Below are 14,017 nucleotides of genomic sequence, written 5' to 3'. Positions count from 1 at the left end.
AGTCAGGAGCTCCCATTTTTCTCAAATGATTTTGGTTCCTTTTAGGCTCTATTCATACCTGAGCATATCGATTTACTGGCATTTTTTTAAAGTTTTATTTTGCAGCTTTTTACTAGTTTTTTTAAAGCATTTTAGAAGTGTATTACAAGCATTTTACAGCTTCAGGCATTTTATATAGCCAATAGAAAGCACTAACTAGGGAGAGAAGAGGGAGAGGAAATTAGGGGTGGAGAGCTGCTATTTGAGCATTGAGTGTGAGTGTTTTATGGGCTTTATGGGTGTTTTACAAGTGTTTTTCTGCTCAAATCAGGCATTTCTATTGAAGTTTATGGGGCCAACAATGCTTGTATAATCTGCCAAAAAGAAGCTTTTGGAGCTATTGTACTTTTTTTGAGCTTCAGGCGACAGAATGCTCAGATGTGAACAGGGGCCATTGAAATTAATGGGATTTTGCTTGCTGGGCGTTCGGTACCTTCAGAGCTGAATGTTATAAAAGCTGAAAAATGCTCAGATGTGAACAAGGCCTTACTACTTTAAAATAAATACAACTAACACATATTTTGGCATTTAAAAACAGCTTGGAATAATGATTACTGACTTTTAGGGTATACCGACGGAAAATACATTATAATCTGCTTATTTATTTAAAGCTAAATTCAAGTCCACCTGTATATGCAAGCTTAACCACTTTACCACCGGAGGATTTTGCTGTCTTACGTCTGGGCCACTTTTTGCGATTCGGAACTGTGCGACTTTAACTGACAATTGCGCGGTCGTGCGACACTGTACCCAAACAAAATTTACGTCCTTTTTTCCCCACAAACAGAGCTGTCTTTTGGTGGTATTTGATCACCTGTGCGATTTTTAGTTTTTGCGCTATAAACATAAAAAGAGCGTACATTTTGAAAAAAAAATATTTTTCACATTTTTTTTATATGAAATTCCCCCCCAAAAAAATGTAAAAATCTAAATTTTTTTAAATTTTTGGTCAATTTGTTTTCTGCTACCTATGTTTGGTAAAAAAAATTGCAATAAGCGTATTTTGATTGGTTTGCGCAAAGGTTATTGCGTTTAATATCTAAGGGAAAGATTTATGTCATTTTTGGTGTTTTTTTTTAACGAGTAATGGCGGCGATCTGCGATTTTTCTTTGCAGGACTGCGACATTGCGGCGGACAGATCGGACCTCTGACTGACATTTTTGACACTTTTGGGGGTACCAGTGACATTACTACAGTAATCAGTGCTAAAAATATGCACTGTTACTGTAAAAATGACACTGGCAGGGAAGGGGTTAATTTTTATTGGTGGTCAAGGGGTTAATGTATGCCTGGTGCTTACTGACGTGTGTGGGGGGAGTTGACTGAGTGACACAGGGACAGATCGCAGGTTCAGCTACGCTGAACCCTGCAATCTGTCCCTGCCTGTCACTTGGGAGATCCGCCCACTTGTGTTTACACAAGCAGGCAGATCTCCACACTCGATTCCCCGACGATCAGAGAAGAGCAGCGGCCCCTGGCCCGACTCCCGCCTTGATTGAATACAGCGGGAGCGAGCCTCCGTCGCAGCACGCGCCGCCGAGAGAGGGGAATGTCTGGTTACGTAGTACTATGTCGCCAGACGTTATCGAGCCACTTTGCCACAGTAGAGCTCTAGTGAGCAGACGGCAAGTGGTTAATATAGCATTTAGTGAAAGTTCCATTGTGGCACAGTGACCTGGATGGCTGGCTAAAAACAGAAAATGCTATCTGCCACCATGCCATGTTTTGGGAGGACTAATATTTGTGATTGAGCAGGGGGTGAAGGGTCTCTGGTCACTGGGACAAAAACAGCTGATGGTTTGGGTAACCGTGAACGGTAGCACAACTTTAAAAACCTTTAATTGACATTTATGACTGCCACAAAGCCATATATTTCAGGTTAGTGTAGACCTAACAATTTTTCTTACTTTCACCATTTCGGTCAGTTAAATTATAACTAAGGGCAACATTTTTCTTTTAGTCTGAGATAGAGTGGAGAGGGATTAGAACACCGGTCATGTTTTTATTACTCTTTGTCCCCCTGTTAGGGATATTCACCCTCTCTACTTGTCCTGTTTTCCATTATCAAACATAAAAGAAAAGCCCTGATTTTGGGTCATCAACAAAACAGAAATAGAGGGGAAATAGTCCAATGTGGACACTAGTTCTGGTGACGCTGGTCACAACCAGGGGCTAGGCTCACTTTGAAGCAATGTCTTCTCAGGTCCTGTTTTGGCTTTGGGACAAGATGTGAGGAAAAATCTCCCCAACTGAACACAGATGGCAAAAAAAAAAAAAAAAGAAAACTGACAGAGGTTATAACCCCCCTACTTTATCCAACATTTAAGTTTTGCCTTTTAGTTCTACTTTAAAGCGGAGTTCCGGGCACAAAAACTATATTTTTTTTTTGTGCCCGTCCGCTAGTTCAGCCTAACCTGAAAAGGAATTGGATAGTTAGATTTTTTTTTTTTTAAAACTCACCTTGTAATTGACGATCGTAAATACTCACCTATGACAGCTTCCTCCTCCAGCGCCGAGGCTCTCCCCTTCACTTCCTGCCTCGCAATGATTCCTGGGAGCTAAACGTCATAGCTCCCAGGAATCAATGCGCCGCACCGGCCCCGCTCGTCATTTCCGGGCGATGCCGCATTCCCCTGCTAAACAGCTTCTGGGCATGCCCAGAAGCTGTTTAGGAATGCGGCGCCGCACCGGAAGTGACGAGAGGGGCCGGTGCAGCGCATTCTGGGACACGAAGACGCGGAAGAAGACAGAGAAGAGGACCGCGCCGGCTTCAGCTGCCCACAACCGAGATGGAAACGCTGTGGAAGAAAACTTCTAAGTAAGTATTTCTTCTAAAAGGTAAGTGCGAACCGGGACAGATCAGAGGCTAGCCATTGTGGAATGTGCTAGCCCTGACTGTCCCGGGGGTATGTTAAAAAAAAAAACGTTTCTCTGCCCGAAACTCCGCTTTAAATATACCATCGAAAGTGTCATGGTATATATCTGTTTGGCAAGTGCAAAAGAAAACCCATTAAATCTGCCAAAAATGTAATTGACTGATAACTTCCTGTACACTCTGTTAACTCTCAATTAACATTATTCCCAGTTCTCTCTGTGTACTACAGAACACCCCCCTCTTTTTCTTGTTATGGAAATGAGGGGGAGGGTATTCTATAGTCCTAACACACTTTCTGCCCTAATATAACAGTACTGCACCTCCATAAATGAGAGCATGGGGTATAGGGTTGCCCTCCTGCCACAGGACGTTACTGGTAGGCTTACCAGGTAAAAACAAAGGAAAAAAAGCCCTCCTAAAAAAGAGAACGAATCAAAAAACTACATCCAATTTTAAGCTACAATATATTGCTGTTTTTTCTTGTGATTAGATACACTTTAAACTGCACATATGATGCAGCATACAGATACGGAAAGTGAGGTCCTAAACCATATGTACTGTACATGTTCATAAGAGCTACTAATATAACTTCGTATGAGAAGTCTTATATGCTCAAGAATGCATCAGAACATTGGTGTACAAATATGAGATGATAGTAAACTCTTTGGTCTTCCTTACCAGCTGGGAAAAATGGCATACCCATAACAGCTTTGCAAACTGAAGTAGTAGTGATGTAATATATTCAGGTTCTCTGAAAATTGACAGGAGTGACAAGAGTTTAGACCTCATCTGGACTTGCTCTGCTCCGATTCTAGGGTATACATTCTCGTGGGCCACCTCTTTGTTATCCTATAAGTGGGCATATTGGAGCAGAAAACATAAGGACCCCATGATTGCAGATGGACACCTCTACTGGAAGAATATTCTTTTTTTGGGGGGGGGGGGGGGCTGGAAGGGAAATAACTGATCCTCCACCTCGGACACTTTGAAGTGATTGTATAGTCAGAAGGTCTTTTATTTTAATGCATTCTATGAATTTAGATAAAAAGCCTTCTGTGTGCAACAGCCCCCTCAGCCCCCCTAATACTTGCCGGAGGTCCCTCTAGATCCAGCCATGTTGCAGAAGTGTCTCAGTTGCCCGGGACTTCACTCCTCAATGGCTGAGACAGCAGCACCGTGCCATTGGCTCCCGCTGCTGTCAAAGTCAGCTAGTCAATGAGGAGAGAAAGGGGGCAGGGCAGGGCCAGGCTGCTGCTCCATGTCTGAATGGACACAGGGAGCTGTGGCTCAACTTGAGTGCCCCCATAGCAAGCTACTTGCTTTAGGGGCACTCAATAGGAGAAAGGTGCCAGGAGCTCTGAAAAGGGACCGGAGAAGAGGAAGATTTAGGCTGCTCTGGGCAAAACCATTACACAGAACAAGGAAGTATAATATGTTTATAATTTAAAAGTGTGCATGTTCTATATACATACAAGTGCTTGTTTCAACATAAATCATCTGGCAATCTGTTAATTTACATGATAATCTTCAGTCAAGTGTCTAACACACATGTGTCAAACACAAGGCCCACGGGCCGAACGCGGCCCCCCAGGCCATTTCATGTGGCCCTCGTACTGTACCTCTCCTGCACCTGTGGCACCCCCCTTGTCTCTGCCCCATCTTGTATCTGTAGTCAGCAGCAGAGAGGACAGAACTCCTTTGCCAGATCCTGCACTTCTCTGTGCAGCTGCAGAAAGGCTCGTCTTTGCCCACCCCCCTTCTCAGCAGTCCGCAGCAGATAGGAGGGCAGAACTCCTCCTACAGATCCTGTACCTCTCTGTGCAGGCTGCAACACCACCTTGCCTTTTCCTCCCCTGGTCCCAGCATTCAGCAGACTCTGGAAGATGACTCCAGCCCTCCTCTGGTTCTCCTTCAGAGCCTGCACTTCTTCCCAGATCCACCCGCATCTTCTTCCTGGCAGCAGCACAAGGTAAGGGGGTGCATTGTGATGTAAGGAAGAGTGGGTGACTCTTGACTTCTGATGGTGGGGGGTTCTTGACATCTCGTGTAAGAGTGTAAGGGGATGTGGGGTGCTCTGGACATTTAATCCTACAGATATAACCGGCCCATTGAGGGTAACCATATTGCTGATGCGGCCCGCGATGAAATTGAGTTTGACACCCCTGGTCAAACATTTACACTTCTGTTTGAGTTCCGGTTCACACTATAGCGATGTCAGACATTGCATGTGATTCGCACCACACTGCTATGCAAATCACATCGATGTCTGTGCAATGCGAATTCAGCCATACAGATTGTATGACTGAATTTGCATGGTATTCGGGCCAAAGTCGTGCAGGACCCTCAGCACCAGAATCGGATCGCATGGGTGTTCACCAGACTTGTATAAAGTACTCGAAATTTCTACTTGAGTAAAAGTACAAGTGCTCGATCAAAAAATTACTTGAGTAGAAGTGGAAGTGCTCGCAGAAAAAGTTACTTAAGTAGAAGTACTAAAGTATTCAACATTTTTTTTACTTAAGTATTGCAAGTAGTTTTTTCAAAAAATTTGCTACTTAAGTACTAAAAGTAAAGAGTACCAGTAGTTTTGAAAAAAAAATTCTACTCAAGTACTGAAAGTAGAAGTACAAGTACTGTGTTATGTAGTTATTAAAGAAAGAAGTCAAAAGTATGAACATCATATTGTTTTTATTATTTCAAATTATTTATTCAAATGATTAACCGGTGTTTGTTAGTAGTTTCTTGATGCACTTTAAGCGCTGTAGCACCATTTATTTGTTTGTTTCATATTTTCTTTTTATTGGAAAGATTTGGTATAGCAGCTTTTATTATACACAGCCTTTATTTTCGTATGCGCTGATTTACAAATGACATTATACACATTTTTTTGAGCTTTATGCAACCTGCCATCTACTGTTCTGGCAGTGGTAATTTTTTTAAACGAGTAACTATGCAGCACAAAAAAAAAATACTTGAGTAGAAGTATCGAAATCATCAAAAAAATGTAGTGAAGTAAAAGTAGAAGTAGGAGAAAAAAATTCTACTCTAGGAAAGTACAGATACCGCATTTCGGTACTTAAGTACAGTACTTAAGTAGTTCTACTTCGTTACTATACATCTCTGGTGTTCACACCTATGCGATCCGATTCCTGTCCGAATTGACAGTTCGCACTGTGATATGCAAACTAATCTGGGGGTGTCATTAACTTTGTATTGACACTCCCAGCAATTCACATATGGAAGTGTGTATACCCCTAAATTGGAAAAAACAAACACCACCAACAATAGCAGATTGGATACAGAAAATGGAAGAAATAAATAAAATGGAAGACCTGGTAATGACAGCTCACCATAAAAAGGGAAAAATATTTAGAGACGTGGGGAACATGGAATTCTTTTATCCTTTCGAAAGAAGGTAAAACCCCATTTAAAATGTGATTTCTGGACCAGAAAGAATACAAATATGAAACTACGAGAGACACTTGGGCCAATTGTTTAATGTCTTAATAAGAGAGGGAAGAGATAGGTTTCCCCTTGTGTTTCCCCTTGTTTTTCCCTTTTTTTTTTTATTCATTTTTTTTTTTGGGGGTTGTGTTTATTTTTCTGTTATTTGAGTTAGTATATATATATATATATATATATATATATAAAATAGAAAAGATAGGGTAGGTAGAGGGTGTTCAGACCGAGAGGGGAAGATTAGAGCAGGGTAAGAGGTAGAGATTGATTTGATGAAGATTAAGAGGAGAGAGGAGACCCTGATAGTTAGACACCTGTATTAATTGTGATGTAATAAGAACTTTATGTTGACTGTTAAAGTATATGATTATATGGTGCTCTGTTCTTTTTATTTTTTACCTTCTGATGCTTGTACAGCCTTATTACAAACCCTTAATAAAAGTTATATTTGAAAAAAGAAAAAAAAAAAGGAAGTGTGAACTGCGTGCGAGTCAGGTGTGATGCGGGAACCCACAGTGGATTCGCAGGGTTCCTGCATCGCACCAATGTGAACCGGCACTTACAGTCCTATTCGTTTGTGTGGGTGTGTAAAACTTCAGAAACAGAACTGCAAGAATTTCATATACCAAAACATTTTCTCACGTCCAACTAAAGAATAATTCTTATATTACACTATAGCTTTTTATCAGTCTTGTGTTTGCTTTACATTAGACATCATAGGGCAAAGTGCTGTAAAAACAGCAAATTAATCAACTGGCAAAAGCTGGGGTTTGTAAATATATCACGATTACAGTGCACTTTAGCCTCAGGAAAGCCGATTAAATGGAAAAGCTGAATGTAGGTGAAAGTGCACAAAGCTTTTATGTAATATTTCTATCTATCAACACACTTAGATATTTTTGTATCTAAGGACACAAAAAGATGCTTCAATGGAAGCCATTGTTAGTCATATCTAGGTAAACACCACTTAAGCTAATCAGGTCATTACAACGGCACAAATGATGGGCTACCAATTTATGCAAAAAAGAAAGCAATATGTAAATATACAATATGCAAATTATGTAAATGCAAGGCAAGGAAGAAAATCCATCATATCCCTTGGTAAAAGCAGCACACAAAGTACACACAAACACTGGTTTGACACAAATTTAACCCTTTGATCGCCCTAGATGTTTAACCCCTTCCCAGCCAGTGTCACTACTACAGTGACCATGCATATTTCCGTGCAACTGATCACTGTATAAGGCCGAGTTCACACTGCTCCGACACAGAAGTCGGATGACTTCCAATCTGACATTGCTCTACGACGTAGTGTGACTTCAATCCGACCATACCAGGCCCTTTGAGTCTGGTATAACTCTTGAGAGAGAACACCAGGACAACTTAAAAAAAAAAAGAAAGAAATTTTGGCGTGAGGTCCCCCCCAAATCCATCTCAGACTCTTATCCGAGCATGCAGCCTGATAGGTTGGGAAAGAAGGGGGGGGGGGGGAGCTAGCCACCCCCCCCCCCCCTCCTGGCCAATACCAGGCCACATGCCCTCAACATGAATGTGTGGGTGCTTTGGAGCAGAAGGGGCTCTGCCACCCCCATGCCAAAGCACCTTGTCCCCATGTTGATGGGGAAAAGGGCCTCTTCCCGAAAACCCTCGGCAGTGGTTGTGGAGGTCTGCGGGCAGAGGGCTTATCGGAAATCTGGAAGCCCCTTTAACAAGGGGGCCCCCAGATCCCACCCCCCAAATAAGAATGAGTATGGGTTACTATTGTACCCCTGCCCATTTACCCCCCAACAAGCAGTGTAGTGTAAATAAAAACAAGAGTATTTGACAAGTCCTTTATTCAAAACTAAGAATGTTCCCCGTTGTAGCTCCAGGTCTTATCCCCCCAGTGATGTGCTCTTCCTCCGGTCTTCTCCTTCCATTGAGGTTTTCTTCCTACGGTCTTCTCCCTCTGCTGTGTCTCTTCCGAGGTCTGGCAGTTCTTTTATAGCCACGGAGCGCAGCCATCCAGTGATGTCCCCATGGGGCTCCGTCCCTCATGACGTCACAAGGGCAGGGTCTCAAGGTGACGTCACTAGATGGCCACGCCCCTGGCTATAAAAGAACTGGCAGACATCGGAGATAACACAATGGTAGGAGCCAGCTTTGGAGGGCCAGGTCGGCAGCTGAGAAGACAGCAGGGGAAGGAGAAGACCGGAGGGAGAACACATCACCGGAGGGAGAACACATCACCGGAGGGAGAAGACAGCCGCGAAGGGAGAAAACATGTTTGAGCTACGACAGGGGACATTGTTCATTTTTAATAAAGGATTTGTCAAAAACCGTCTCTTGTTTTTATTTTACACTACTTTTTTGGGGGGTGAATGGGTAGGGGTACAATGTACCCCATACTCATTCACTTGGGGGGGGCAGGATCTGGGGGCCACCTTGGTAAAGGCGCACTCGCTCGTCCCCCCAACTTTTCTAACCTGCCAGGCTGCATGGCATACTGCATGCTCGATAAGGGTCTGGTATGGATTTTGGGGGGGGGGGGCACTGTTTTTCTAAATTTTGTTTTGGCATAGGGGTTTCCCCCCTCAAAATCCATACCAGACCAAAGGGTCTGGTATTGTCTTTGGGGGGGGGGGGGGGGGCACGCAGTTTATTTATTTTTTTATTTTGACGTGGGGTTCCCCTTCAAGATCCTCAGAGCACAAGTCGGATCAATTAGGATGATGATCTTGACTTACAGACAGTATTTAGTATAAAAAGAAATATTCCAGTATATATCCCATAGTTTGTAGATGCTATAACTTTTGCGCAAACCAATTTACGCTAATTGGGATTTTTTTTTTCACCAAAAATATGTAGCAGAATACAAATTGGCCTAAATTTATAAAGAAATTAGATCTTTTAAATAGTTAAAGTGGTTGTGCTGTATGTCATAAACATACAATCCCCTTCATCATCTATCATCATTATACAGGATTTATATAGTGCCAACAGTTTGCGCAGCGCTTTACAATATGAGGGAAGACAATACAGTTACAATACAATTCAATACAGGAGGAATTAGAGGGCCCTACTCGTTAGAGTTTACAATCCAGAAGGGAGGGTAAAGTGAGACAAAAGGCAATAAACTGTGGGGGATGAGCTGATGGAGAAAATGGAAGTACAGTTGTTAGGTGTGGGTAGGATAGGCTTCTCTGAAGAGGAGGGTTTTCAGGGAAGCTAATAGAGTAGGAGATAAATCGGACACATTGGGGTAAGGAGTTCCATAGGATTGGAGAGGCTCTGAAAAAGTCCTGGAGGCGAGCATGGGAGGAGGGAACGATGGAGCTAGAGAGAAGGAGGCCTTGAGAGGAACGAAGAGAGCAATCGGGTTGGTATTTTGAGACTAGGCTAGTGATGTAGCTGGGGGCTAAATTGTGGATGGCTTTGTCAGATGTTAATATTTTGAATTTAAATTAGTTGGGAAGCCAGTGGAGGGATTGACAGAGAGGAGTAGCGGACACTGAGTTATTGGTAAGGTGGAGGAGTCTGGCAGCAGCATTCATGATGGATTGAAGGGGGGGGATAGCCTATGTAGAGGTAAGCCAATGAGAAATGAAAAGCAGTAGTCGAGGCGCGAGATGACCAGGGAGTAAACTAGGAGCTTTGTTGTGTCATTGGTTAGAAAGGGGCATATTTTGGAGATGTTGCGGAGGTTAAGGAGGCAAGATTTGGACAGGTAATTAGATGGAGGGCTTGAAGGAGAGTTCAGAGTCCAGGACTACACCTAGGACTTTGGCATGCGGGGATGGGCTGATAGTTGCCATCGATTTTGACAGAGAGATCCGGGGAAGGGGCACGTGGTGGAAGAAAAATTATTAGTTGGATTTTGGATAGATTGAGTTTGAGGAAGTGGTGTGACATCCAGACTGATATATCGGCTAGTAAATTAGTGATACGTGAGAAGACAGAGGGAGTGAGCTGAGGGGTGGATAAATAGATTTGGACATCATCAGTGTAGAGATGGTATTGGAAGCTGACCCAGAGAGGAGGTGTAGATTGAAAATAGGAGAGGTCCAAGAACAGAACCTTGGGGGAACCCAACAGAGAGAGAGAGAAAGGAAGAGGAGAGGGGGGAAGTAAAATTGTAAGTAATGCTAAAGGTGCAGTTGAATGAGTGGGTAGAGAACCAGCAAAGAGTACAGTCACAGAGACCAAAGGCGTGGAGTTTTTTGAGGAGGAGGGGGTTGTCAACCGTATCAAAGGCAGCAGAAAGGTCCAGGAGTAGGAGTACAGAATAGTGTCCATTGGTTTTGGCCATTCGTAGATCGTTTGTAGGTTTTAGGAGAGCAGTTTCTGTGGAGTGTTGAGGCCGAAAGCCAGTCTGGATGGGATCAAGAAGGCTATTCTCAGCAAGGTGGTCGCTCAGTCGGTTGTAGACTAGACGTTCAAGGAGTTTGCATAAAAAGGGGAGCAAATAATATGGCATAGATTGTTAAGATTGGTAAGATCCAGTGAGGGCTTTTTAAGTATGGGGCTGACTAGTGCATGTTTTAGAGAGTTGGGGAAGATGCCAGAAGAAAGGGAGAGATTGAAGATGTGGGTTAGAGAGTGTAGAATAGAGCCAGAGGGTGAACGTAGCATTTGCGAGGGAACAGGATCCAGAGGGAAGGTGGTTAGCTGGACGTTAGCAAGGAGATTAGTAACCTCGTCTGTAATGGTGGGGATGAATGAGGAAGTAGTGATTGTACCTGTGGGTATGAAGTAGGGATGCACCGAAATTTCGGCCACCGAAATTATCGGCCGATAATGGGTTAACATTAGTGCAACCAGTATCAGTGTTAATTAACACTGGTTGCACTGATACTGGTTGCACTAATGCAGCACAAAAGGGTTAATTACCTGCCACTGGTCGATAACTAATAGATGAGTGACCAGCAGTGACAATACATTAACCCCTCATGCTTCATAATACAAATACCATTGGTAATTAAATTAACCTCTTGCCAACCCATCACAGTACATATACTGTGACAGGGTGGCAGCGACAGGTGTACGTTGCTGCCTGTTTTTGGTGTATGCCCCTGTTCTATCCATTTTAAATTTTTTTGGGGGAAAAAGTCATTTTCGGTTTCGGTTTTCGGCCAAGGGCATCCTGCATTTTCGGTTTCGGTCCAAAATTTTCATTTCGGTGCATCCCTAGTATGAAGTGTAAAGCATGGGAGGGTATCTGAACAGCAGAGATCTCCTCTAGAATTGTATCAATCTTCTGTTTAAAGTGATTGGCGATCTCCTGGGCTGTGAGTGAGTTAGTGGGTGGAGGCAGTGGAGGAGGAAGTAGAGAAATGAAGGTAGAGAAGAGTTGCCGGGGACAGGATGATAAGCTGTTAATGAGAGTGATAAAATAGGTCTGCTTGGCAGTGTGGAGACTAGAATTATATTTTTGGAGGGCAGATTTATATTGGTTGAAATCTTTCCGAGACCTAGGCTTACGCCATAGGTGCTCAAGAGCACGGCTATAGTATACTATACGGCTATAGTATACTTTCTAGTATTCTCTGTTTGCCAAGGTTGAAGGGGTCGGGCCTGATTCGATGTGTAGTGAGGGGGGGCAGTGTGTACAGGGAGGCTAAAAGTGAAGCATTGTAGACAGAAGTGGCTAGGTTGGTGCAGGACAGAGGTGCGGATTTGTCATAGAGAGGGTCAGTAGCAGAATAGAGAAGAGAAGGGTTGAAATGGTGTAAGTTTCTACGGGTAACTGTAAGGCAGCTGAGGGAGAGGAGAAAGAGGAGAGGGAGAGAGTGAAACTAATAAGGTAGTGATAAGAGAGGGAAAGGATAGTTGGAGAGGTTGCACAGAGTGCATAGGTGGGAGAAAACAAGGTCAAGGATATTGCCTTCAGAGTGAGTAGAAGCATATATCCAGGTTCATGTATCCTGCTTCAGGTCAAAGGAGGAGGTTAAACTGGAAGTCTGGATGTGGCAGGAGTGTTAGTATTAATAGGGATGTTGGCCGAGAATGATTGTGGGGATTTCAGAAGAGAGAAAGTAGGCTAGCCAGGCAGAGAAGTCGTCAATAAAGGTTGATACTGGTCCAAGGGGGGCGGTAGATCACAGCTATCCTTAGAGAAACTGGAGAGCAAAGACGAATGCAGTGTGCCTCAAATGAGGAAAGTGACAGAGAGTGAGGTGGGTGAAGTACCTGAAAGGTGCTATGTGGGGCTACCTTATTTCAGAATGCCTCCCGGCGCTCACGTGACTGCTCATTGTTATTCTCTCCTAGTCTGTCAGCTACAGCAGGAGAGGCCGAGAACTCCTGCTGACATTAGCTGGGAGGAGGGAAGGCGAGGAGGAGAGAGGAGAGCGGTCACGTGAGTGGTAGAAGGTGCTCTGAAATAAGGTAGAAATCGGCATAATTTTTTTTTTTTTTTTAAAGCACATACAGTGGGGCACATATCGTTATCTAACACTGGGAATTGTATGAATCGAACAGTTATTATAGCAGCAGGATGTGAAGGGGTGGGGAACAGAGCGGTACTGACATGAGCTGACAGGCAGGGAGGAGAGACAGCGGATGACGGAGGCACGTAAACTGACCATTGTGTCAGGACCCAGCAGTTGTAATAAACCGTGGTCAGTTTACAGGGGGGAGGGCAGAACTAGGCAGGATCAAGTAAGTATTTTAGATTATACAAGGGGCAAAATTACACAGCACAAGCACTGTGCTGTTATGCATGCTTTAAGGGAACAGGATAATTTTTTTTAGGGTTACAAACACTAAGTTTTATAGCAGAAAGTAAAAAATATTGTTTTTAAAAATTGTCAGTTTTTTGTTTATAGCACAAAAAATAAAAAACCCAATGGCGAACAAATACCACCAAAGGAAAGTTATATTTATGGGGAAAAAAAGACAAATATAATTTGGGTAAAGCGTTGCATGACCGTGCAACTGTCAGTTAAAATAACGCAGTGCCGCAAAAAAGGCCTGGTCATAAAGGGGGTAAATCTTCCGTAGGGCAAGTGGTTAAAAGGTTTCAAATATAAAAATGAATGAATACAGCTGAAAATGTTTTTAACAACGCAAGACACTGTTTTAGTTATGCATTATTGACCTACTTCCAAGTTACACTACAAACACAAGCAAAGCAGCAGAAAGGAGGTCATACTAATAGATTACACAATATGAACACTGGTTAGTTTACACAATAGTACAATGTCAATGAAAAGTTAAAAGCAATGCAACTATATTACTAGATGGTCTGCAAATGATTGCAACAACCTTTATTTCTAGTTTTTAGTTAATATGTTTGCTTGATGCTCGAAGGTATGTCACATTAAAGTTTTTTTTGCTAATATAATCAGCCCCCCGTCACCCACAGTCAGCCGATGGTAGGCTATTGCCCGCTATCAGCTGACAAGGCAGAGCAACACCTTGCTCAGGAAGGATCCCGATATAATTGTCAAGATTTACCCCGCTGCGTGACTGAAAGCTGGCTAAGCCTTTCAGAGAATGGCTGAGAGTCAGAGGTAGCCCCACAACAGCAGTGTTCATTTCCTCAACGAAAATATTTTCGTCAACAAAATTAACACTATTTTAGTCGACTAAAACTAAAAAACAATTCAGATGACTAAAATAGGACTAAAACTAAAATTGCATTTTAGTTAAAAGACTATGAC

General features: G+C 43.0%; 1 protein-coding gene across 1 annotated transcript in view; it reads right to left on the bottom strand.

The window, feature by feature from the left end:
* Nucleotides 1-14,017, bottom strand: part of LOC309553521 (organic cation/carnitine transporter 2-like) — a 135,003-nt gene that overhangs the window by 70,301 nt on the left and 50,685 nt on the right. The gene's annotated exons all lie outside the window — the stretch shown is intronic.

Source organism: Pelophylax lessonae (genome assembly GCF_965119305.1).
Source record: "Pelophylax lessonae genome assembly, chromosome: 4".
NCBI lineage: Eukaryota > Metazoa > Chordata > Amphibia > Anura > Ranidae > Pelophylax > Pelophylax lessonae.
This window is presented reverse-complemented; position numbering and strand designations above follow the sequence as displayed.